The 23,871-nt window shown below is 53.0% G+C and overlaps 2 pseudogenes; both read right to left on the reverse strand.

Moving 5' to 3' along the window:
- Positions 1-3,412: 3,412 nt before the first annotated feature.
- On the reverse strand, positions 3,413-4,997 carry LOC118991560 (protein FAM118B-like; annotated as a pseudogene).
- A 17,701-nt stretch (positions 4,998-22,698) lies between these two features.
- LOC118991548 (40S ribosomal protein S10-like) lies at positions 22,699-23,224 on the reverse strand (annotated as a pseudogene).
- Positions 23,225-23,871: the final 647 nt, after the last annotated feature.

The raw sequence follows: 23,871 nt of genomic DNA on the forward strand, positions 1-23,871 counted from the left end.
GGCCAAGGGAAAGTGTCGCTGGGGCCACACACTGACCCGGACAGCAGCTTTCCTGAGGCGCTTCGAGGCCTGCGCAGCTGGGGCTGAAAGAACAAGTGGGGGGACTGTTCCCGGGCTGGGGTGGGAAGGAGGCCAAGACCACTGAGAAGAGCCCAAGGGGCCAGTGTGGATGAGGGGCCTGAGCACTGAAGGAAGCAAGGGAAGCGTAAAGGGCTAAAGCAAGGGAAGCCCAGGTGCTGAGACCCAGCAGCACACCGGGACCTGGAGCTCTCAGTGAGATTTTAAAATGGCAACATTTTTATAATGGCTATTCGACCATCTTTGTAATCAGAAGAAAAAGTCAATTAAAAAGAAAGACTGAGCAAACCCCCATCAACAGTACAGTGGGTGAACAGAGTGCGGGGCCGGCCTGTCTTGCAGCACCGCACACGAGCCCGGCAGCGGCGTGGCCACCTCTCACCACGGGGAGCTGTTGAGCAGAAAGGTCACACGTGAAAGACTAGACACGACTTGTAATCTTTTATGTAAACTTCGAGTGATTGGTGGGATGGGGTTTCTGGATGGTGATCACTCCTGGGGAGAAAGATCCCCGGAAAGGGTCGCAACTCCCCAGGAACAGCTGCTCTCCCCTGAACCAATGTCGTGCCAGCCCCGAGGGGCCGTTCAGATGGTGAAAAGGGTTGGCCACGCATTAGGACACGGTCCTTTTTCTGTCTGTTTATTGATGCTGCTCCACTGAAAAAAGAGACCTGAAGCAATTCCACTGGGTTCCCCGGCAGTCGCTTCTGTGATGGCCTCCACCAGGTCCTTCCGGCCAACCCGACAGCAGCAGCCCCAGGGGAGAGCCCCACCCTGTCTTCGCCCTCTGCCCTCACCAGTTATGGTGAAAGACATTCCAGAGAAGCAGCCATATCATAAATGCTAAATGCCATTTCTCCTCTGGAACCCCCTGGCCTTGTCACTGGTGGCCCATGTGGCAAGGTCACAAGTATAGCTCTGCAGGTGTGCCAGCCCCACAGAGCAGGCCGTGCCACGCCCAGCTGCCCTGGGTCCAGCCAGGGGACTGCCTTTTTCTAATTTGCCCAAAGGTGCCCAAGAGATTCTCAACATCCCAGCTAAAGGTTGTTGGTCAAATGCTCTCTAGGCCTTACAATGTCTGGACCAGGAAAAAGGGAATGTGAGGCTGTGACCATAGTGTTACACCAACAATAGTGGTGGGTACAGGACCTTCTATTTTTCACAGGCAGGGGCACTGTCTGTGACCAGGGCAGGAGGAGTAAAAGTGTCTCTCCTGGCCACAGTCCCCAGGTAGCCATGTGAGAGGGCTAGTTTGGACAGTGTGCTCAACAGCCTCTTCCCTCACCTCAGTGTGCCATCAGCAAACCCTGTGCGTGCCATTAGTTTGCAAGACGCGTGTGTGCTTCCCTCTGTCATCCTACTGCTGATGGAAGCCTCTGCAGCTGACCTCATGTTTTAGCTCCTGCTTCTGATGTGGGTGTGCGGGGGAGCTGAGGCTCTGGCTCCCAGGCCCTCCCTCCCGGCAGGCTCTCTGCTCACGGCTGTGCATCCGGCCGCCTGTGGCATCCGGGCAGGGGCCTGGACTTTTTGTTCTGCAAGACACGTTTGTTTGCACCCTGCCCCTCCATCCCCCACCTCCCCCCGCCTGGCCTGCCCCATTTTCAAATACACTCCATGGCTTCCTGTAAGATTTTTGCTCTTTAAACAGTTCCTTTTGATTTTTCCCCTTTACTAATGGCCACATTTCATCTTAGTTCCTTTGTCTGAAATCGAGTCCCTGAGAGGGGCACCTCTGGGGCCTTCCCTCTGCCATGAGAGCATTAAACACTGCTGTGTGGGCAGCAAGATCCTCAGTGCCGCCCGAGGACCCCTCCCTCTCCTGGGTCTGTCTCTTCGGAGAAGGAGTAGAGCTGTTTCCTGTCTTTCTGAAGGAGAAACTCTTGTCTTAGCCAAGAGCCACCTTCATGTCTGGTCCCCGTGAGGCACCAGCAGCTAGAGGCAGGACAGGAGAATTTTGTCCCGAGGAGTAAAATGGCAACTGACGGATGGGGCCACAGGTAGAGCTCATCGTCCAGAGAAGTGGCGCCACTGGAAAAGGTAACATTCTAGAAAGCTTGGGGGACATCCCAGGGCAACTAGCAAATGAGATTTGGTTGTTGAAACCAAGCCCATTAGGGTTGTGTGCCGACTGCGCGCCACTCCCCATGGCCCGTGGACCCGATCGTTTAGACAGCCCCGGGCGGCCCCCCTCACCCTCGCCTCCCGGGAGTTCCCGAAGGCCAGAGCCGCCTGCCACCGGCAGCGAGCGGCCCTCCACCTAACCCCTTCCTCTCACTTCTGTGCAGACTGCACCCAACATTCCCAAGCAACACTTTATTTCTTGGCTTGTGATATGTGTGTGGAAACAGTTATACACTTTGTCTTTGCTTTTTTGTTGTGGTGGTAAAATGAACAAGCTTTTGATACAGCTCAGGTACATAAAATACTGTACACTATAAAAGACATAGAAAACTAGAGCTTCAAGTCTTGTTTTTAAAAAGCCATTAAGCTTAAGAAAAAAACAAGAATAATCAAAGAACACGTATGAACGACTCATGGATATGGACAGTGGAGAGGGAGGGGACTGACTGTGGGAGAGAGGGGTGGGCTAAGTGGAGGGGAGGGAAAGGGGGAAAATTAGGACAAGTATAATAGAATTAACAATTTTAAAAAGGAAGAAAGAAAAAACAAGAATAGAGAGCAGCCCTGGCTGGTGTGGCTCAGTGGATTGAGTGCTGACCTGCGAACCAAAGGGTCACCAGTTTGATTCCCAGTCAAGGCACATGCCTGGGTTGTGGGCCAGGTCCCCAGTGGGGGTCACGCAAGAGGCCACCACACATTGATGTTTCTGACCTTCTCTTTCTCCCTCCCTTCTTCTCTCTCTAAAAATAAATAAATAAAAATCTTTAAAAAATATTAATTAAAAAAATAGAGAGCAAAACTGCAACAAGAGCCATGGGGAGTCCATGGCATCTGCACCCAGGTCCTTCGTACAGAGCAGCAGCCTCCTCACTGGAGGTCATGCCGACGTGCCGCACGGGCACAGGCAGTGTGTCCGGCCTAGGCATGGGGTGGGGAGCTACATCTGGGTCCCGTTGTCACTTGGGTATTCTCAAACAGGAAAGGGCCACAGAAGACCAAGAACCAAAGAAAAAACAAACCAAAAACACCAAGAACTGGCTGGCACAAAGAAGGGATTGAGTTGGAACGTTCCCCCCGCTCTGCATAGCCCCAACCTTCAACTCTGGGTTGGTTCTTCCTAGGAGCTGCGTTGGGTTCCTGTGAGGTGCCTGTTAAGCACCGTCCACAGTAGAGCCTGCGGCGTGGGCTGACGGTGGTGACTCCTGCAGCACTCTCACGTGCTGCGATCCCTCATTTCACTGTGTGCCGCTCAGGAGCCAGTGAGCTGGCCTCCTCTCACCAACCCTGCTGATCCGCCGCTCCTGGAGAGCCCGCAGGTCAGTCACTTGAAATATTCTGGAAGACCAGCATATTCATTTCCATAAAGGACAATGAAAATCCCCTGTCCCCAATGTCTTCTCAAAGCTTCTTGAACTCATCTGCATCTCCTCTCCGAGCCAACATGCGTTGTGCTGAGTCAGAGTCATGCTGAACAGCGTTGGGAAGAGAGGGCTTGCAGAGCGGTGCCACCCACAGCGTGGCTGCAAGCTTGGAAAAGAAGTGATGGTGTTTATGGAGTTTCTGAATCCCTCTCATAACTTCAGCATTCCTGGGCACATTCTGATACCCAGCTGGACGAGGGACATGCCGTTAGGGATGGTGTAGACCCCATGGACGTGGAACATGCTCAGTTTCAGCTTCTCTCAAGCCCACTCTCGGACCTCTTCTTCATCAGTAAGGTCAAGGGATTCGAGCTGTTTTCCCCGATGTGCTACATACGGTTCCAGGACGTTGTCAAACTTTTACTCAAAACCAGGGCTCCATTTTCCATCTGGCAAAGTAGCTCTCTCCAGAGTCTTCCATCTTTGACTCCAAGTCATCAAATACTAAATATAAACAGGCCTTGAAAAACAGGGATTGAACCATTCATAGTAGTGTTAGGTGGGATAGATAGCAAACCAAGGCAGGGAGAGGGAGGGAGACACGTCTCACCCACTGACCCAGCAGTCCTGAGCCTGGTCCGATAAGATTGCCAGGAGTTCCAACATCACGAGAAACACCATGAGAGCACAGGAGGAAGGGAGCCCTTGAAGTTCTGTGCATGTTGCTTCCACGGGAAAGAAAGCCTTTGTAACTGTGTATTAATCCCAATATCTAGAAGAAGGAAAAGGAGGGGTACATAGAAGTTGGCTAAAGTATATAACCCCTGGACCCCAATAGTCAGGGCACCCAGATTGGCTGGGCGCTCAGTTGTACCTGCTGGTTCAAGTGTATAAAATAAACTTACTAATAACTGTCTTTCCTCTATACATGGGGCATTCAGACTAACTGGGTCCCTGCCTATTGTTTCCTGCTCAACCGTATTTCACAAATAAACTTGCTATCTCATTTCCACTATACGTGCTGTCTCTTGCTTATTTTCTTGAAAGCAAGGCAAGAACCGAGGACGGGAGCTCCCTGACTTGGGTCTCCCCAGTAGCAGTGCAAGCAGAGTTGAATAAGGTCATGGGTTCCACAAACAACATTCTTGTCTTTAGGGATGCATGTCTGAAATTTTTGCTCTCCTCATTTTCTAGAAGAGCAAAATCAATGGCAGCATCCAGGAAGGCCCAGATGAACCCCTTCCGGGATCTCAGGGCTGGAACCCAAGGCGCCACCACAGCACTAATGCCTGTTCCAATCACTAGAGCTAGTCCCCCAGGCGTCTTACCTTCTAGGCTTGGAGACAGCGTCCTGGCCTTTCTGGTAGGGGGTGTGCCATCACTAAGGAATCCAAAAACGCTGTCTGTGTCAGAGGCCTGGGTCGCTGGAGAAGCCATCGAGTGTTGTGTCCCCTCTCCAAGTGCCGCCACCACTGTAAGGCCAGCACAGGCACACTCAGCGTGCACACTCACTCAACCTGGCCCAGGTTTCCCCTCCACCGTCTTTGTCTTTCTGCCACTTCTGGGCCTGTAAGTGTCAGATTATGTGGGTAAATTTCACTGTTACCCCCGTTTTTTTAGAATCCCTTTACACTTCCTGCTGACCACTCATTGTCATGGAGCTGGTACCAGTCAGAATCACGCACACTTTGGTGCTGGTGGGTGTCTTCTCTGATTTTAGTCGAAAAACTACCCTGATTCCATTTGAGTCTTACTCCCAGCAACTTAGAGTCATGCATCTAACCTCTGCATTCAGTCTCAGAGGCCCTGGTATGTCTCGTGACCTGCAGTGAACAGAAGACTTGGGATGAGCCCTGGCTGGTGTGGTTCAGTAGACTGAGCACCAGCCTGTGAACAAACCAGAGGGTCACCACTTCAATTTCCAGTCAGGGCACATGCCTGGGTTGCGGGCCAGGTTCCACATGAGACCCAAACATGAGAGTTTTTCTCTCCCTCTCTTTCTCTAAAAATAAACAAATAAAATCTTTAAAAACAAAAGACTTGGGATGAGCAAGAGAACAGTAGGATGAGCAGAGGGTGGGAAGGACGGGAAGAAAAGGTGAACACGGGCTGCAACAGTCAGAGGCGGGGAGGGCAGCGGCGAGCACGCATGCGTGAGTTGATGTGGGGGTCAGAGGTTCTAGAGTCCAGGAACACGTCAATAAGGGGGCTGGGCTCCAACAGAGTTTGCAACATTGACCCAACATAACTTTCCATTGCTTATTTTCTCTCTGAAAGTAAGATATTTAAGATTATAGAGTATATTTTTCATAATTGGTGCAAAGACTGGATTTATAGTTCTATCTGGTCTAAATCAGCCTCAAAATTTATTGGCAGAAATGTTAGTTTCATAATTACTCTGCATTGGTTAGGCATTCTTTCTTTAAAATTTTTATTGAATTTATTGGGGTGGCATTGGTTAGTAAGATGATACGGGTCTCAGGTGCACAACTGTGTGGATTATGCATCCTGGGCACATTTGTCCCCTGGAGCCACAGCGGTGACACAAGTGAAACCCCCGCTCCTGACGCCTCTTCTCTGGCTCTGGAAGCAGATTTATGAAGGTGTCACTGTACAATACATAATTTCACTTTTAAAATTTGGATGGTTTGGGGTAGCCAAGAGAAGACACTAAACCTTTACATACCAAAATGATAATTTATTCCTATGAGAGCATTGGGCTAGATGTACATATACAAACACAAAGAGAAATAAATTAACTTGGAAATTTTGTTTAAAATAAGAGGATTGGGGAGATTGAATGAATGAGGCAGAGAGGCAGCTGAAGAAGCCCCAACATTGGGACGAAGAGGGAGATGTGTGAAGTTTCACGCTGAGCAGGATGCCCTGTCACCCTGGGGTGACCTGGAGGACAGGCGTTCTGGGTCTGGGGAATGATGGCCCCCACCCTTTGGGACCACAGACAGGCAAACGATTGGCAACTGGTTAGAAATCTCTTCTGCAGCCACACTTGCCCTGCTCCACGAAGCCTCCCACCCTCCCTTCCCGCCTCTGACTCTCCACTGGCACCAACAGCGCAGTCCTCAGCCAGCCCACCCCCAGCCAGACTGAAAGTGCCTCTTCCTGGGCACAGAGGTGGCCATGCCCTGCCCATCTCTCCCCCTCATAGGCCCTCAAATCCAAATAACAGGAGTCCCTCCCCGCCAGGCCTTTCCCCACTTGCTCCCTTATCCCCAGCAGAGACTCTCTCCAGACCCACCGCCTCAGCTGGCTGTCCTCTTGGACAGGCCAAAGAGAGGAGGGCTGCCCCGGCCTCAGCCCAGCCTCCGCGCGCCTTCAAAAAGGCAGTGAGGAAGCAGACGAGAGGGAACAGGCCTCCAAAGCGTCCTCCTTTTTCTGGGCCCCTAGGACGCATGCTGTAGTGTCACCCAGGAGTGCTGCGGCTTTTGTCGTTGTTGCTTTTGGTATCTAGGTATCTGCAGCTTCTCACCCCACCCCTCACTCCTCATCCCTTTCTGCCTGTCTCCGAGGCCTGCCTGGGTCCGTTGGCCCCCAGGCCTCCTTTGTTTACTCCAGCCTGCCACCATCTCCCCGGTCTCCCAACAGCACCGACATCTTACCATCTGCGTTCCATTTTTTCTCTATCAAGATAATAAATTCCTTGAGAGAAAGTCTGACTCTGCATGTCTTTTAAAGCCCTCCCCCACCCCCATCCCCCCAACCTGATGGCTGACTGCTTGGGTTTACAGGGTACTGAGTGTGCAGCTCCTGGCTGCCGACAAGGTCAACTCCCACACCTGCCGAGGTCTCAGCGGGGCAGAAGAGCTGAGTTCTCCAGGGGCAATGGCCTGGTATATAGGACTCTCTCTGGACCATGGGAACATAAGGAAAGCTCAGGGGACCAGGGCCGCGATGGGGGGGTGAGGCAGGGATGAGGGCTCACACACAGGAAGGCCCCTTGGCAATGGTGTAGACTTGAGAACAGGACTAGGGGGTGGGGGAACAGTGTGTGTTCTGGGCTTTGGAACCGCTGCTTTGTATGTGGGACCACTGGGCGCCCTAATCAGTCCTGCCCCAGCAAGGTCAGCTTAGAGAGAGAGGTATGGAGGGCAGTGAGGGGGTCTGGGGTACAGAGAGGTCCCTCCTGGGGCCCAGAGCTGGGGCCCACAGCAGGCTCACGGAGGGTTGGAAACAGGGCACAGCCCCGGTGGTAGGTGAACACAGGCCGGGCCGAACTGAACAGCGAGGGTAGTAAATCATCTTTCAAATGTTCCCACCTCCCAGGGAGGGAGAGACAGAGTGGGAAGCAGGGGAGAGGAATCTGGTACATTTTAGCCAGGGCTGGGTTTAGGCTGTGCTTGACCTTCGTGACAACTGACCTGAAGCGAGGCAGCAGGGGAGGCTCCTGGCGGGACAGTGAGAGCAGAGTTCCCATTAGAGACAGGCCAGGTGTTAGAATGTACCAGGGCACGGAGGACCTAGCCAGAAGGTTTGCGTCACCAGCTGAATACCTGAGCACGAGGTTCCCTGTTTCCAGACGCATCTGAGCCATAGCCACCAGCTTCCTGCTGGAAGCCGGTTGTGCCCTCCACCCTCACTGCCCCTTCCCTCTCACTCTAGCTTTTCCCAGAAACAAGGGCTGTAAATCTCCTGGATTTTCTGTCACTGAGTCAGCCATCCCTGACCAGAGGACACTGTCTTGCAGACACCTACACCCTGGACTCCTGGGGCAGATTGGTACGGTGACCCACCCTCCTTGGGCTCTGCTACACGCCCTTAGAACACCTTCTGCCCTTTCTCTTGCTGCTACAGTCTGCTTGGCCCGTCTGATCTCAGTGTCCAGCCTTGAATAAAAGCCCTTAATTGGACATTTTTAGCTCCCTGTCCTTTCTTAGCCACCTCGGCTACCTAACAGCAGGCAGTCTGAGGCAGAGGGGTCTCCAAGAAGCAGCTTTTCCCTGGGGAGCAGGCCCTGGGCACCGTCACCCGCTCCTGCCCTCCTTACCCACCCCGATCGAGTCCCAGGTACTAGAAACTGGCTTCTCCTGAAGCATTTGTTCTTTTACGCACTGCTGGCTCATCCCCACCCCACCCCCCCCAGCTCAGCTTGCCATCCCCCTGAAGAAGGTCTGCTCTGAAGCCCACGGCTCCGGTGGCTCCCTCCCCCACCAAGACTGTCCTATCACCGGCTGGTTCTGTTTTCTTCCTAGCACTTATCATTATCTGGATTTATCTTGTCCTGATTTCCTTGTGGGTGTCTGTCCCTCCTCCCAGGGAGGAAAGCTTTATGCAGACAGGTCTGGTCTCTATCCATGGCCGCTGTCCCTTCGGTTTCTAGAATGGGCTCTGACACAGAGGGGCACTCGGTGAGTATTTGTTGAATGAATGGATGGGTGGATGACAACAGATGGACGAGCACCAGGTCTCAAGTGGGATGGGGGTGCTTAGCAAGCCTTCTTGACTCTCATCTCAGGACCCTCCTCTGGGGGAGCGGCCGGCTGGTAGAGACGGCATTCTGGGCCTGCGCAGCTGGTCTTTGCTCCCTGACGATGCCATGATGAAAGACATGTGAAATGGAATGCAACCTCAGTTCCATTTAAACCTGAATCCCTGGAGGCAGGTAAAGGAAGGACCAAAGGTGTGTCATTCTGGTCCGCATGCCCAGGTGTGGGGCCTGCTCTCGAGGGCTAGACAGTAGAGAGGGGTGTCTGGGGGCAGGGGAAGGGTTAGTGTGGTCTCCAGGTTGTCTGACAGAGTGGGAGGTGTGGTGCTGTGTACAGTGAGCCTACAGGGTGTCACGGTCCCCAGGGAGCAGTGGACAGCACAGTGATGGGCAGTGGGGAGGACCTTGAGCTAAGGTGCAGGAATGTGGGGCTGTCCCTCTGCCCCAGCCCAGGCGCTTCGGTGCTCTGGGTGGAGGCTTTAACCTAGATCTCTTTCGAGGCTTAGCACAGTTTCAGTCCCATTCACTTTTCTAGCTAGCCGCACTGTCATGGCCATGTCTGGGCCCCCAGCATGACCAACCCAACGAGAAGTCAGAGGTAGAGAGGGCACCTGGAGATTTGCCCTGGCCCACAGGGTCCCACCACCTCCAAGTGCAGGAAATATCAGGCCGTGGAGGCAGGCGTGGGGCTGGGAAGCTCAGAGAGGAACTCAGAAACTTCACTGAAGGTGGGTTGTAGAATAGGTTGTGATACCTTTTTCTCTCTTTTAAGTGGCTCCTTCCTTCTTTCTATACTTGTTAGGGAGCTCAAATCTTTATTTTTAAGAGAGAAATATCTGAGTTTGGGGTAGAGGAGCCCCAAGATCATATCCATCTGGGTGGGAATATTTGGTGCTGGAGCCCTTCCCATGCACACACGTCTTCTGGGGAACACTGGACAGAATTACACACAGAGCAAGAGTGGGGGACGGAGGGGATTGCCCTTCACCCCACCCATGTCCTCTTTGCCTGTCTGGCCATGGCCAGGCCCCTCACCCCTGATGGAGGGTCCACAAACATCCCATAACATCCCCCCAAAGCATTCACTTCTGAAGCTTGGAGAACATTTGCGACCTGGTGTCCGGACCCAGGAGATGAGAGTGAGGCACAGTGGCTTTGGAGACTCCACTCCTGCCCGTGGGTCATCCATCTGATGAGTGTCTGCAGCCTCCCACACCGCTGTCCCCACAGAGCAAGGTGTCGCGTTGTGCGTTTCCTCCACATGGACCTGACACCCGCTGCACCTGCCCCCACTCCCACCACACTCCCTTCCCTTTCCTTGTCCATTTGTAACTGGGCTCTTGCCAGCTAAGCCCCACCCCATTTCTGGGCCTTGGGTCCATCCCCCATGGGTCTCTTCCTTGCTTGGGCCCCAGGGTCTCGGTACAGAACCCTCTTCCCTTCACAGCTGCAATCACCTACCCTACCCCTGAGGTCCTCTCCTTGTCCTAAGCAGGGGTGGCTGAGGGACACTCCAGCTGCCTGCTCCTCCCAGTCAAGTGCAAAGTCCTTGTCCATTTTATGCTTATCTGCTAAAAACAAACAACATAAGGATATTAAGAAATCCACATCCTGTGGATCACAGGATGTAAGAAGTCTGCGTGTGGGAGACAGCGGGAGCTGAGGCAGAGCCTAGGATGAGTGGGGCCTGGGACAGGTCCACGTATTGTCCCTGAGCCTCCCCCTGGCAGCCCTCAGCCCCCATCAGTTAGGAAAGACTCGGCAAAGGGTCTAATGTGAATGGTAGAGGGGAAGGGGTTTCCAGGCAACAATGCCCACACTAAAGGTCTTCAAAGGCGGGCCCCCCTTGGGACTGGTCCTGCCTGCCAGTCTGGTTTGTAGGTGAAGGTAATGGATTCCAAGCTGGAGTATGTGGTTGCAAAGTTTTAGGGAGTGCTGTTTTTGTACGGACTGGGTATTAAGGTTTCTGAGGTTTGCCATCACTACTGTTCCAATTCCTGGGGAGCCACAGGCTTAGGGAGTTAAGTAAGTAAAGTTAAGAGGATAGAGGGCTAGGGACTGGCCCTAAATAGCCACAAAGCAGAAACTGTCTGGCACTTGGGGTCCTGACAGTGAGGAAGGCACCCTACTAGCAGAAGGGACCACAGAGAGAGAGAATTGCTGCCTAAGAACCCAGGTTGGAGGCAGAGAGGGGACTAAAGCACTGTGCCTGGATGGAGAACGTGTTGGCATGGAGGAGCTGGTGGCAGCAGTCGGAGTCAGAACTGTCCATGGGTCAGTCCACTCTGGATTTTAGCCTGGCCTTGAACCTGGCCTGGATGGTTAGAGACTCTTTAGCCTCCACAGGAGACGTATATTCTGCTAGCCTCAACTTTTGGGGGGAAAGAATGTACACAAGAGCAGGGACAGGGTGGTTTGGGATGGGATAGGGTTTTAGGGTCTTTGTGGACTAAGGTGATAGCAACGACCAGGCAACAATGCCCACACTAAAGGTCTTCAAAGGCAGGCCCCCCTTGGGACTGGTCCTGCCTGCCAGTCTGGTTTGTAGGTGAAGGATTCCAAGGAGGAGTATGTGGTTGCAACGACCTGTTTCCATGTAAAAAAACGACCATAGTAGACAAGCCTGTTTCCATATAGAAAGAAAGAAAGAAAGAAAGAAAGAAAGAAAGAAAGAAAGAAAGAAAGAGAAAACCATCTAGAAGCAAGGCAGCAAATCCAGGAACAAAACCCAGATAGAGAGGTGGCCTAATATTTTAGGACTAGCGTTGGAATATGAGGGCACTGGAATTTGCTCCAGAAGGAATGAAGGAGGCGATGGAAGTAACCCTCAGCTTCCAGTTCTGCAGCGGTGCGCTAACAGCAGGTCCGGGAGGTAGCACGGCGGGCTTTGGCTCTGAGAGAAGAGTGTCTAATTTCCTGACTCATCTGCAGTAGTGTGCTGAGGGCCAGGCTCACTAGACTATGAGGGCCAGAGCTAGACTATGGAATTTTTACTTAAGGGAGGTCCAGATGGAAAAGGAAGGGGCAAAGCAGGCCCTGCCTGCCCAGGGGATGCTGGGAAGAAGAGAGAGAGCATCACTAGCTGAATAAGGTCAAAGCAAAGGGTGAATGGCCCATGCCACCTGGCATGCACCTGCCCCTAGGCCACCCTTCATGGGCAGGCTGAGGGGTTATTGCATCTTAGTTTTTCTTGACCTGCCCTGGTACCCACATGTTATAGGCAGAACCCAGGAGAAGCCAGGAGTTTGTCTGCAGAAGTACCTACTATAAGGGTCACTTCAGTGTGGACACCAGGCTGGACCACCACCTGGAGGCCACAGCTGGCTTGGAGTGTCATCAGAAGAGCTCATGGGCCACAGAAGGAGCTACAACCCTGCACCCAAGTGGCAAAGAGCCCCACCCTGAAAACCTGAGCCAGCCACACCTGGGGCCTGGGAGAGACCCTCTGTTATCGAATAGGACTGAACTTTAAACCATATTAGGCATTTGGGCAAGGTTTTTATTTAAACTATAGACAGAATAAAGAAATTTTATGTCTTCTACTTTATTTCAATTGTGTTGATTAAGTGTCACATCCCTGCCCAGTAGCCACCATTGTCACCAGGAACTGTAGCACTTTGAGGCTGAAAGGCCTCCTGAGCTGCCAGCATCCCCTGGTCCTTGCCAGGGTATTTATGGTGTCATCAGTATTAAGAAACAGCAAAGTGCTGACCAATCCCACAAATGGCCTTGGCCTGAAAGTCCTGTGTCCTTCTAGATGATGCTGGACCCGTGGTTGGCAATGGGTGAGCCAAACATGCACACTTGGGCCTGGCTGCCCCTCCCCATGTCCCCAGGCTTAAAGTCCAAATAATCCCTGAGCCTGGGTCAGAGGAGCTTCCTCGGGGTCTGTTAATTGACCCTCCAGGGCAGTTGACAAATCTCGTGGGCAGCAGTTTTGGGCAGCCACAAGCAAGGTAGGTAGGAGCCACATAGGCCAGAGGTGGAGAGCAGGCAGCACACTAATACCTCCTCCAACGGCAAGGGAACCTCAGCTCAGACTGAGCATGAAAAACCGTCTAATCCTAACAGGTTACAAGAGCCTGGGAACCGTTTGGAACTGCCCTGCCTAGTTTCAGAAGCTGTAACCCACCCCCATCCCCCCACTCCATGGCTAAGGCTGAATAAAAAGACCTTGGGACCATAAGCCACTAAGGAGACAAAGCTTATCTTTGTCTTTCTCCTTTCTTCCTTGGTAGGGGCATGGCCTCTGCCCCCTTTACTTCACCCTGCTTGGCCCTAGGCAGATGACTGGTTAGCCAATGACAGGTAAGATTCCTCAATGGAGGGGCAACCTAAGATAGGCATGGTCATGATGGGGCAATTAGGGAAGGACATGGGGGACTATAGAAAAAGGGGTGATGGACCCTCACCCCTTGACTTTAACATAGCCTGGGTCCTCATTCTATCTGTAAGAAGTCTCCTAATCTCTTGGCTGCTTTACTTCCCCTGCGTGACCTAAGCCTGAAACAATGCTGAAGGGTGGTACAGCCCTGAGCAAGAACCAGAGATTCCCCAGGGCCATCAGGCTAAGAAAGAATGCATAAAATCCTGTGAAACCTGCTTTGCTAAGAATGTCCTCAATTTTCTAATAAGGGTCCAAGCATGAAGTGAGTTTGTTTCCCAAAGTTTTATGGCCCTTTGGCTATCTGACCCTGACTCAGAACAAGCTCTCCACACCAGTTCTTTGAATGTTATCTATTGTTTGATCATTACTGCCTGACAATAATTGATAAGCTTTACCTGTGTTCCTGTGCAAATTAAACCCAATAAAAGCCCACTGAGAAACAGGGTCAAGACCCTTCTCCTCTGAGAGATTGGCCACCTTTCCTCCCCAAGCAGATCATGTCTCTGTAGACCTATTCTCATTCAAGACAGCCAGGGGTGCTGTGCTGGACAAAGCTCCCCCACAGGGAACATCCTGACTGTGCTCTTAGCCTGGGAGTGTACCTATAGCAGGTCTCCTGAGCAGGGGTGATGGTGCAGCAGTGGGTGGTCAGGACACCTGAGGAAGGCTCAGCCAGAGGCCTAGGCATAGTGGCCACGTCCACTGGCAGAGGAAGTATGGAGTGTGGAAGGCTGGAGCCCAGGCCATTGGGACCTTGCCCATCTTTCTGCCATCCTTAGCATGTCATCTCCACCCTCATGGTCACAAGAGGCTGATGCTCCTCTAGGTACCATGCCCAGAAGGAAGGGACAGAAGGCCTGATGGGGTAGACTGGGCTCTTGTAGGCCTAGCACCTTCTGCTTACATGCCATCAGCCAGAACCATCTCATATACCATCCCTATGGAGGCAGGGCCTTCGCGCTGGCCCCTGAAGTATTGACCGGGCTCTTATGGCAATTCAACAGCAACCAAGATGGATATGGCCTCTGCCACCAGCACAGTGTGATCAGTGTAAGTTGGGGCAGCACGGCATGTTGGGAAGCATACAGGAGAGACGTGAATCCCAGTCTGGAGGCGGCAACAGCAGGAAGAGCTGGAGTGGAGACATCTGAGCTAAGACCTAAAGGATGGACAGGAGTGATCTGAGGAATGAGCCAGGGAGGATGACCAATGACACAGATAAGGAACCAGGAGGAATTCGGCTTCAGTGCCCAGGGAGGACCACACTGCAGAGGAGGAAGCAGAGCCACACCAGGCACACAGGGCTCTTTGGGCCACACAGAGAGGTGTGGGCAGCTATGGGATCCAGTGTGGGTTGGACAAAGGCCTTGGCCTGCAGGTGGCACAGGCGAGGCTCGGGGCAGAAGGCTAGTTAGGAGACTAGTGCAATTAGAAAGGCAGGAATAACAGAGGCCTGAGCTCATAAAATGACAGAGAATGAGATGGTACCTCAGAGACAGACCCCCAAGACTCAAATGCTAATGAAGAGGTGTACACAGGTTACTGGAGAGGGAGTGACTGCTGGCCAGAGAAACCAAGTGCAGATTGCCTTCAGTGAGGGAGGGACACAGGGAGGAAGCCTGCTCTAGACAGAAGCAGCATGTCTGATTAGAGAGACTGGGGCCCAGCCTGATCACCTCTTCAGTGGAAAATGTGGCTATCTAGTCTGGGAGCCCGGCAGAGTTCCCCTGCCCTCCCATCAGGCCACCGGTGCAGAGGCCATCGCCAGGGGAAAAACCATCCTGTCACTGACAACCAGAAAAACAGTGGAGGATGAGGGATATGCAGAATGGGCCTTGGCTTTCCTTTGGGCCAGCCTGGACAGCCAGCCTTGGGTGGGTACCAGGGAGTCTCAGACCCTCTCCTGCCCCCATCCCATCCCCCTCCTGTTGCCCAGTACCACCAGCATCCTGACTCCACTCCGGCCAATTGTGAGCTTCTGAGGGTAGCAGGGGAGGTGGCAGCAGCGTATCTGGGCCTTTCGCACTGCTCCCTGAGGGATGACTAGAGGCCAAGCAGGTCCAGCCTCTGCCAGGGCACTCAATGCTCCTACGGCGGACTGTGGTACAGATCGCACTGACCAATGCTCTGGCCCATCAAAGATGCAAGGGGGGTGGTTAGGGGTCGCAACTCCACAGTGGGAGCTCGGCCATCCCCAGGGCAGATGCAGAGGACTCTGTCCCTGGCTCTTTTACAGCCAGGGAGAGGCAGAGATCTGGGTTTCTGTTGTCCAAGTTGCCACTGGGAAGCTGCTCTCAGGAAATTCTGTTTTCCAGAAAATGAGGAGCCTTTGAGTCTTTGCGGGGGAGGGGGGTGCAGAGCCCCTAGAGTCCAGCCCGTGTCCCAGGGCCAAGCGGGGTGTAGTTGGGCAGCACAGCCACTGCTTCTAGAAGGACGTGGCCACATGGTCTATCCCGAGACACCTCTGCCTGCCCATCCCAAGAGTGGGTGTGCTACAAGCATCTTTTCATAAATCTCCTTTTCTCTTGATCAACCCGAGAGGCTTTCGTGAAGCACCCTGCACAAGAGCAGGGAGGATGGGGAGGAAGAATCCCAGTGGGCCCCACAGAAGACAAGGGTTTCATGGGACTAGGAAGCCTACTGGACAGGACCCCAGGGGCCGGACTACAGATGAGTGCAGAGGAAAATGGGGTGCACCAGGCTAAGTCGCTTGGGGGGCCAAGGAGTGGCTGCTTTAGGTTTCTTACCTGTATAAATAGGTCAGTAATCATTCATTCATTCATTTATTCACACATTCATTCATTCACACATTCATTTATTGAACAAATATTCTCAAGCCACAGTTGAACAAATGTTTTCAGATACCTGCCCCTGGAAATATACCTACAAATAAGGCAGACAAGAACCCACCTCTCAGAAACTGATTTCCAAGTGGCAGGCAAGGGGACAAAACAAACACAAAACAAATTAATATTAAGTCTGAAGCTGTGGATGTGATGAAGGAAGTAAAACCAAAGGGCAGGATCACAGAGCTGCAGGAGGAGGCAGGCAGCTGCTGTTGGAGGAGGAGGGAGCCAGGTGGGTAGGGGAGGCAGGGCCACTCCAGGCACAGGGCACAGCAGCTCGGACCTGGCTTTCTCCATAGGGTGCCTGGGAGACTAGACAAGATGACGGGCCTGGTGTAGCCCGCATGCCTGCGGTACTGCCATTGGGAAGGAGACACCTTGGGGCATTTAAATGCTGGTGGTAATGGGGCCAGAGGGAAGGAGAGGATGACAGGGAGGGGACATGGAATGGAGGGTAGGGTTCCTCTCTGTTGGTTGCTCTATTCTCTGTGAAATGGGAGGCACAGTGTCTGCTGAGAGCTCGGGACGGGAGCGCTAGCTAGGGGCTAACTAGAGGCTGACTAGGAGCCTGCTAGGGACACGTGCTGGTGGAAGCGGTGCCCTGCAGCTCAGCGAGCGAGGCCAGCATGGTCGTATTGATTTGCAGTGTTTATCTGATGGACCTGGGGACGTGACCAAGAGGGTGGGCAGAGAGGCAGGCCCAGCAGCCAGAGGCACAGAGGATCGGAGGGAGGCCAGGCACCCCATCAAGGGAAGAAAAAAGACCCAGGCATGGGAGTGGAAGTGGGTCACCCTCTGGTGGAGCAGAATCAGTGGTGGGAGAGGCTGGGGTGGCCTCATGCAGTGTGTGGCCACAGAAGGCCGGCCCAGGAAGAGGCTGCCCACACAGCCGCCTCACCTTCGTGTCACCAGGCATCCAGTTCTATCCAGTCCATCGCGGCACCCAAATCCTCCTTGGGCCTTAAAACCTCAACTCTAAACAGGATCCTCACTAGCACCTGAAGAAGAAAATTGGGGAAAAAATTAAATTTTTACCTGTGTTTAAACTGTTGTAAGTTATGGAAATATAGATTTTCATGAGTAACCACAAATTTTTACAAAATACTTTGTGTTGTGATGAGAAAGATGGGGGAAAGGATTAGCGTTTATTTAGTGCCTACTATGCGCCCCCTCTCCACCAGGGCAGCAGCAGCCTCCACGCCCCCTCCACTCCCACTCCCCCAGTTCTTGGCCACTCCAAGCGAGACAGCTGGGTGAGCTCACAGGACAGCCCCTGAACATGCCCTTTGCCCAGGGACACATCCTGTCCCCACTGGGCCCAAGAGTGGAGGCACAGTGCTGTTGGCCTTCTCCCTCTGCCTGCCTTCTGAATCCCAAGTAGGGCCAGGATGAGGTACAGTTAGTTCAAGGTGTAGGTTTCATTGGCCAGGGAAGTATAGGAAGCCAAAGGCTGTGGGGGTAGGAGGCCCCCCCACCCCCACCCGTGCAAGGAGTTACACCAGAAAAGAGAGGTGTGCAGCTGAGAGAGGCTGAGGCTGAGCCTGAGTGGACGGGGCAAGGGCGATAGTCCTGGGCTGTGCAGGGCTGGGAGGCACCTCTGAAGGCTACATGTTCCACCCCCACCCTCATGGCCCTCCACTGCTCTTCCCACATGAATTTTGTGGCCAGATTTCTTAGTCCCTGAGCCCAGCACACCAGCGGGTGACTGAGCAGTGAGTGAATGGCAGCCCCATTGCTTGGCAGCTCAGGGCCTTGGGCAAATTCCTAACCCCTCTGAGCCTCACCACCTCCCCTGTAATACTGGGACAGCATGTCTTTCATAGGGTTTCTATGAGGAAAACATGACAAAAGCACTTCCGATTCTAAGCATAATGCCTGACACTCGGCCAGCGCTCAGGAAGAACCAGGCACTCACAGTGGGATTCAGCACTCAGAGTAACACAGAAGGCCCAACCTGTCCCTCCACCCCAGCTCCCCACCCAGCCAAACCACCAGCCTCCTTGCTCTTTGTTAGTCTCAGCTCCATGGGTCCAACCTGCCCTTGCCCTTGACACATGGCACCCTCCCACCCTCCTTTTCTCCATTTAAGGCTCCTGGCTACCTGCCCACCCACACACAGGAGTGCCCTGGGGGCAGAGCCATCCTGGCCGAGTGCATACTGTGCTGTTGAAGGAAGTTCTCCAGCAGTAAGGAGGGTCAGGTGAGAACACTGAGTCCCAACCCTGGAAGGGGGCGAGTCTCAGTGCCTGGGAGGAAAGTCGTAGTTTGCCCTGGCCCCCAGGTTCCTGGATCCTGAGACCCCTCTGACCACCCCCTCCCACCCCAGTCCCTCTGACAGCAGCAGGGCTGTGGGGTGTGGCAGCCAGCAGCAGCTGCCCGAGGTCGGGAGTCCTTCCACACTTACCAATCCCAATTGTCCTGACTACCAGGGAGTACCGCAGCCACCATGTGACATCCATCCTTGCCTTTTTGGTAATAGAATCCTGTTTTTTAGGTGGAAAACATGAGGTTGCACAATTTCGCAGTCAGCCCTGGCAGCCAGGTGTGGCCATGTGACTGGCCAGCAACAATTGCCATGTGTGGAGATCAGGAAGCCCCTCAAGGGGACGTGCTGCTCCTCTGCCTGGCTAGAAGATCGGCGAGCGGTGGCTGCCATCTCTGACCACAAGGCGGAAGCCCTGTGGTGAGCATGACAGAGCAACCAGATTGTCGTGGCAGCCCCGCGAACCAGCCTGCACCGCCTACGTTAGGGTGAGGGAGAAACATCTACCTTATTTAAGTACAATGACTAAAAGTAAAAAAAAAAAGTTTTAAGATCTTATTTATTTATTTTTAGAGAAAGGGGAAGGAAGAGAGGGAGGGGGGAAGAGAGAGAGAAACATCAATTGGCTCCCTCTTGCAAGCTCCCAACCAGACCCAGGCTGCAACCCAGGTATGCACCCTGACCAGGAATCAAACTGGCAACCTTTCGTTTTGCAGGCTGATGCCCAACAGGCTGAGCCAGGCCAGTCAGAACAGTCATCTCTTTCTGTGCAGGCAAACCTGATCCTGCTGCACAGTACTGCGCTCCCGCCCTCCCTCTCCTCCTCCCTCCCTCCGTCTCCGATACTGGTGAAGCGCTTCCCGAGTGAAGAGCACAGGAGGGATACAGAAGTGCCGGAGGCAATTTAGTAAGAGCAAGGATGCCAAGGATGCCAAAGAAGCGGGCAGAGCTGGGGGAAGGTTTGTCAGAGTCAGGGTAGGGGTGGTGGGCAGAACCTTCTGGAAGAGCAGGGGCAGCAATAACTCCTCATCCACCCCCATACCTGCCCCAGTTCTCCCTTGGAGGGCCCAGCACCACCCACCCCCAACCTTCCCGCCCGCCCAGCGCGGTTCAGTTCCCCTTCCTAATGAGGCAATGGTCTGGCGAAACGGTTGTCTGATGAGAGTCTGAGGCCAGCAAGGAGGGAGGGGGTGTCTCTCCAGACCTAAAGGGTTTTCCAAATCAAGACAACAGGTGCAGAGGTGACTGCAGGGCTCCCGCCTCATTCCAGGGCTCCTATGCAGTTAACTTGCCTCATTTTGTAGTAGCGGGCTTCCCGCTGGGTCCCCTTTGACCTCAGTTCAGTAAATATGTAGTCCTACTGCGTACACCACATGCGCACATGCACAAAAACTCCAAGAAGGCCCCACACTGCAGCCCCAGATACAGCGCGGACAGGCCAGCCCAGGAGAGTGGCGTGCTGCACATGTCTAACGACCAGCTCTCTGGTTGGTGGTGTTCGCAGGTCCCCGTGCTCTAAGTCCTCCACCATGGCTGGTCCGGGCTGTGTGCCCACATGAAATGCCTGGAAGCAGAGCTGGGAAGGCAGCTCAGGTCCACTATCGGCACACCCCTGCCAGGGGCTTCTGGCACCAGCCACATGTCCCCACCCTCACCACAGGGTCTTGGCCCTGAGCCTATAGGTTGCCTGGCCTAGGTTTGGCCTCTGGGAAGGGAGGCTCTGGGCCCTAGAGCCTCTTACTAGCGTGTACCTTGTCCTCAGCAGATCAGCCACTGGTACTGGGTAGAGAAGCCTCGGGGCCAGTCAGCTGCAAGACACCCTTAGAGATGCTTACTTCCCCTGACTCCCGTCACTGCCACCCCACCCTCCAGGTCTTGTCCCACTCTTCCCACTTTTCCTGCATGGCTTCTTACCTTCCAGCTCTCTTACTCCTGGTCAAAGGGAGCAACCCCCCAGCATTTAGGGCCTGAGCCTCCTCCCAACCCCAAAGCCCATTCTCTACCCCAGAGCAGGGACTCTGTGGCCCTGCCCCCCACCCCCCCCCCCACACACACACACAGGGCTTCCACAGCTGTCTCCTTCCTGGGTGGTCATTCCTTCACCCCTTTGGCCCTGCTGCCACCCCCCAGCACCCCCAACTGTCCCAGAGGAGGCCTCCATGCACACCCTCTGAACTTTGCTTGAAGGAGGCGGCAGTCCTGTCAGCTCTGCTGGCTGCTGTGAACTGTTGTCTTCAGGAAGGGTGGGATGTCCCCTCAACCTCCCTGCCCGGCTCTCCCTACACAGCTCCAAGCCATCCTGGCATCCTCTGTACCACCTCCAGGCAGCTGCGAGCCAGGCCTGCACCTGCCTGGTGTCCTGGGGCACTGAGTCTTTATGGCTCCCGGGTAGGACTCTGGATCTGGGCCCCTAGGCTCCCGGCGCCAGGCTGCAAGGTGCCAGCCCCACAGGGGAGTTGCTTAATGACCTTGTGAGCAGTAATTACACCCCAGGGCCCGCTCTTAATAACCACGTATTCTCCCTGTCAATGTGCCTTAATTGAAAATGAGTAGGCGATACAGTTGCTGTGAAGTTGGCTGACAAGTCCTTAACGTGATATTAATTGTAGTAATTAGTAGTCACTTTGTGTTGGAGTCATCTATAAATAGGGGGTCTATTAGTTTAGCAAAAGAGCATGATTTAAAATGCAAATAAAAGCCCAATTACACAGATATATCACCCGTCTTTCTCGGCAAATGAAGGGGAGGGAAGATTGCAGCCACTTTAAAGATACATTGGTCATTTCAGGGGCTCTGGACTCAACACCACCCGAGCAGCTCCTGTGGGACACTGTCCCTTTAAACAGGTTTGCTGGGCTCCCTCAGGAGACTGTCACTCTTGGGGAGTCCTAGACTCTTTAGCGAGGCAACTGGTGGTCAGGCCCCCAAATAGCCCCTCCTTCTGCCTGCTGATTGGTTCCTCAAATAACACAAGAACACTTTTTAAAGGGACAGTACTACAATGGATCACTAAGCCCTGGAAAAATGGGCTGGGGCATGGGAGGGCTCCTCTTTTTGAATGCAGCTCTTCATTGTCCAGACAGAGTGAACCCATGGATGCCATGTGCTGTCCTGTGACTCAAGTGAGTTTTACAAAAACAGCCCCACACATCCTGGGCCTCCCCCCAGGATCACCAGCTGCCAGGGCTGCCTACAGCAGTGCTCTGTCACAATTGAGCTGTCTGCACTAAATAAGATTTTCTCTCCACCTTACCCCAAATTGGGGGTTCCTGTTGGCATTGAATTGGTTAGCAGTTTATAATCAAGAGAAATAAAAATGTATGTCTACACAATAACTCGTATACAATTATTTATAGCAGCATTATTTATAATAGCCAAAGGTGGAAACAACCCAGATATTTAACTGATAAATAGATAAAGATATTATACCATGGAATATTATTCAGCCATAAAAAGGAATGAAGTATTGCTCCACGCTGCAACATGGATGAACCCTGAGAACATCATGCTAAGTGAAGGAAGTCAACTACAAAGACCACATATTATGTGATTTATAGGAAATGTCCAAAGTAGGCAAATCTATAAAGACAAAGTAGATTAGTGGTTGTGTATGGCTGAGGGGAGTCCTGGATGGGGGCGATAAGTAAAGAGTACACGGTATGTGTTCAAGGTGCTGAAAATGCTCTGAAATTGGCCGTGGCAGTGACCGCTCATACAGTGAATGCAGTCGTCCAGCATACTATTGGATTCTACACTTCACGTGGATGAATTGCATGGTATCTGAATTCTGCCATGTGTAATGTTTGCTTTTTTTCCCAAGTTTCTGAGGGAAAAATAAGGATGTGCATTACACATGGAATAACCCTGTGTGTAATGCACACAAAACCATGGGTATGTATTATATATGGCAAAATATGGTATATCTCAATAAAACTGCTTAAAAGAAAATGGAGGCTGGCTCTTCCCCACAGAGGCTTCATTTTGGAGGAGGAGGTTTGCGTGGAACAGGCCACCCACGAATGCGGCTCCCCACTGACATGAGGGCTAGGGGGAAGCAGAGGGCGGGGGACCAGCATGGGCTGCGTCTGGAGGGCGCTAGGGGGCAGGTGTCAGAGAGGCTGCTCTGGGGAAGTGACTCTTTCAATACCTTTTTATTTTACAGCTTTAATGAGTTTTTAAATTTCTGGCCATTAGTTTATTCAACACAAAATAATCCCTCCAACTTTACTGAAGCAGTTGACATGTCCCTGACCAAATCCGCCTCTGAACTAGAGTTTGGCTGCTGACCCAGCCCCGAGCTGGGCTCTCTCGTTGGCCCCACGGGGCACAGAAATCTCTGTAAGTGTCTCTGTCTGCTTCCCTTCCTAGGGGTCCTACAGGCTGCCTGCCCTCCAGGCCTTTGGGCCTTGGCCTGCCAGTCTCAGGCCGGCTACAGCGCAGAGTGGCAGGTGCCATCTCAGGGGGCAGGCAGAGGTGACCGCGGAGATACCGGTTGCCCTCATTGGCAAGGTACCAGTAGAAATGTCTCCAGGCAAACTGTTCCTTCACGTAGCCTCATGAGTTGAGAGACTCCACGGCCTTCCTGACGTGAAGATTAGGCATGTTCTTGTCTGCCAGCTTGGGGTGTTTAGGCATGTGCACATCCTTCTTGGCCACCATCACTCCCTCCTTAAAAAGGAGTTCATAAATGGCAATACGGTTCTTCTGGGACATCAACATTGCAACCAGGGTCAGAGCTGGAAAGCAATCGAGTTATTTTTATGTGTCAAAATGCACCAATTTCAAATGTCCAGTTCAGTATTTGGTACATTCACTGTGTGGCGCAAACCATCGACCGCAGCACAGTCGGGACGTTTCCATCTCCCCAGAGACTCCCTAAGCCGGGGTCAGTCGGCCCACTCCTGTCACTACTGCTCTGCTTCGCTTTACAGATTTGCCTTCCTGGAAATGTCCTACTGGGTCACCATACGATGTCATGTTCAACTTCTTACTCTGTTTTGAAGGCCCGTGTTGCGGCATGTGCCAATAGTCCATGCCTTCTTTTTGGTGAATGGTGCTCCGTTGTATGGACAGACCACACATTGTCCCTCTACTCACCCGCCAAGGGACAACCAGGTTGCCTCCCGTCTTTGGCTGCTGTGAATAAAGCTGCTGCGAACTTTTCACACACAAGTCTTCGTGAGGATGTGTCTTCATTTCTCTTGAGTAGTGCTGGGGGGTAGATTTGCTGAGTCCCATGATAAATGTAACTTTTTAAAAGACTTTGTTCTCCAAAGTCTCACCATTTTACCTTCTGTGGGGAATTGACATCTCAGCTGAGACCTGACAGACGAGAAAGAGCCAGCCTCGCCTACCATGAGAGGGGCGAGGAG

This window comes from Sturnira hondurensis, unplaced genomic scaffold, assembly GCF_014824575.4.
Source record: "Sturnira hondurensis isolate 20B ecotype Veracruz unplaced genomic scaffold, ASM1482457v3 Scaffold0007578, whole genome shotgun sequence".
NCBI lineage: Eukaryota > Metazoa > Chordata > Mammalia > Chiroptera > Phyllostomidae > Sturnira > Sturnira hondurensis.